Raw genomic sequence first — 2840 nt, forward strand, 5'->3', positions numbered from 1 at the left:
TGCTCTGTCTCTCTCTGCCTCAAAAATAAATAAAAACAGTAAAAAAAAAAATTTAAAAGCAGTGGGATACACTAGAGATCAGCTAATTTTTTTGATAAAGGGCTAAAGACTAAATATTTTAGGCTATGGAAGCCATAGGGTCTTTGACTCAGCTACTCAACTCTGTCATTGTGCTGTGAAAATAGCCATTGTTAATGAATGGGTTCCAAGTAAAACGTTAAAAACACTGAAATTTGAATTTAATAGAATCCCCATGTGTCATGAAGTATACTTCTTTGATTTTTATTTCCAAACATTAAACACGTAAAACCATTCTTAGCTTGCAGGCTACACAAAATAGGCAGAGGGGCAGATTTGGACTCTAGACCAGTTTGCTGACCTCTGGGAGCCTGGCAGGGTGGCTTAGACTTGGGCATAAGTAGAGAAATGTGAAGGTATCTCTAAATTATAATCCACAACAGGCTTCCAAGAGCCACTGATTTTATGTGTCAGGAAGAAGGAAAGAAAGGGACTCTGGCCCAAGGTCCAAAACAAGAGCTGTGTGACCTTCCAGGTGGCACTTGCCAAGGAGAATGAGACAAAAGATCAAATTAAATTGTCCACAACCATGTCACTCTTTGTTTCTAAGAAGCCCTAGCCCTTGCATTTTGGGCCCCATGGAAGGAGGCAGGAAGGAGCTGCCAGTCACCACCTGTCACAGTAGCATGTGGGTGGCAGGAGGCAGTCCCCTCATGCCCAGGTCCTGTCTCACAGGCTGGGGGCAGAGCCCAAGGCCAGGATAAAAGGGCTTTGGGGACAGAACCCCGTCATGCACTCCTCTCCTGAGGTGCTGACAGACCCAGTATTGCCTGTGCACCGGTAAGTGTCCCCTGGGACCAGGACCAGTGCCTTTCACAGAAGGAGCTCAGACCAGAGCAAGGAGGCAGATAGAATAGGGATTTGGGAGAAAAGGACCCATTGTGGCAGAGGAGGAGGGTTTGAGGAAGGAGTGCAGGAAGGGTTCTAGCCCCGGCTGAGAACATGTGGAGAACCAGATGTCTATGCCTTGAGATCTGGAGAAAGCAAATGGATCTGCATTTCGGTGTGCCCCTCAGGATGGGGACACTGAAGCACAGACACTGGGCTCCACTCTGCCAAGTTTCAGGAGACAGTTCACTTTTGAAAATACAACCCTGTTCCTCCTTGCAAAGGAGGGTGGTAGACAGGGACCTTAGGCTCTTTTGGACTTGTTAAACCTGCCTACTCGTGGGTCTTGGAATGTTTTTGTACACTTCCTGTATTGATGAGGATAACACAAGCCTGAGAATCACCTTGCCAACCTGCCAGCTTGAAGTGGTAAAGAGAGGAGACCTGCGTTCTGGACTGAGATCAGGGGTCCAGTTTCAAGTCTTAGCTTGGACTGGCTGAGAGGTTTATCAGTCTCTTTAATAATGTGATCTTACTGAAGTGGGGCATCTCCAAGGTCCTTTGCAATGCTGACCTCACAGAATAAAATCATCTTGGAAGTTATGACAAGAGGCAACAATTACTGTAGGTTTCCTTTAAGAAATAGTATCCCCTCAAATGGCCTATTAATTGAACAACTTCAGATTTGAAAGGTGTGGTTGAAACCAGTGCCATCTTCACCTACAAGACTTTAGACTCTTGGATGTGTTTGGTAATATGGTTTGGTTTTAGTTTACTACCTTGTATACTAGAGGAAAGTGTGTGCCTGACTTACAAGGCTCACCTGAGGTTCCAAAGAGATGATGCCAGAGTACAGGAATGTTGTGCAGCTTCTGGATTATATGAGATGTTTCTAAGTGATATTTCTATGATTCTATGATATGTTAAGAGGGTGAGACGGGCAGGGGGCTCTGTGTCCCAGTCTGACTCACTGTGTGACTCTTCTTCAGCTCCTGACCCTCCCTGCTAAGATGTCCTGCCAGCAGAACCAGCAGCAGTGCCAGCCACCTCCCAAATGTCCTCCCAAGTGTCCCCCAAAATGCCCCCCAGTCTCTTCCTGCTGCAGTGTCAGCTCTGGGGGCTGCTGTGGCTCCAGCTCTGGGGGCGGGGGCTGCTGTAGCTCTGGGGGTGGTGGCTGCTGTCTGAGCCACCACAGGCGACGAAGGTCCCATCGCCACAGACAGAGCTGTGACTGCTGCAGCCAGCCCTCAGGGGGCTCCGGATGCTGTGGCCAGCCATCTGGGAGCTCTGGGTGTTGCGGAGGGGGCAACAATCAGTCATCTGGAGGCTGCTGTTGAAGTGGACCTTGATACCCTCTTCCCCTGACCTTCCTGAATGGTGGAGAGATCTGAGCAAAAGCTTAGGCTCTAGCCAGAGGATCCCTATACCCTGGTGTCCAGAAGCCCAAAACATCTCTCTAAAATTCATTTTCTGCCTTTCTTCCCCCTATCTGTGACTGTCCTGGGAATCTCAAAGTGCAAACTCCTTGTTTCTCCACAACTTGTATTATTGCATTCTGTTGCCAGAATTAGAACAATAAAATTAATCTGATCACTACCTTGGTGTAGGCTGATATCATATCCCATTTTTGTTACAACTGTTCTCTTCTCCTCTGCCTCTGCTGGTGGCCGCAGGGGCTTTAATGGACAGAGGACAGGGTCAAGGGTCAGAAGGGAAATTTTTTCATACTTTTATACATTTGTAATCTCCACTGATTCTTTTCTTTCCCTTTTAATCAAGGCCCTGAAGCAGCATTAATTGTGAACATTGCTCCTTCCCCCTTTGGTTACCTTCACATGTCTAACTCTGTACCTCAGACATGGCCAGGAGACAGGTATCATCTTCCTTCCTACCATCACCTCCTCACTCCAGTCTCCCATTCTCTACCCTGCTTC

At 47.5% G+C, this 2840-nt stretch overlaps 1 long non-coding RNA gene across 1 annotated transcript; it reads left to right on the forward strand.

Annotated features, from left to right (window-relative positions):
- Window positions 1-791: 791 nt before the first annotated feature.
- Window positions 792-2502, forward strand: LOC122479657. The gene is made up of 2 exons (XR_006296394.1): window positions 792-858; window positions 1896-2502. It is a non-coding gene; the product is annotated as an uncharacterized LOC122479657 (long non-coding RNA).
- Window positions 2503-2840: the final 338 nt, after the last annotated feature.

The sequence above is a fragment of the Prionailurus bengalensis genome, chromosome C1 (genome assembly GCF_016509475.1).
Source record: "Prionailurus bengalensis isolate Pbe53 chromosome C1, Fcat_Pben_1.1_paternal_pri, whole genome shotgun sequence".
In the NCBI taxonomy this organism is placed as follows: Eukaryota; Metazoa; Chordata; class Mammalia; order Carnivora; family Felidae; genus Prionailurus; species Prionailurus bengalensis.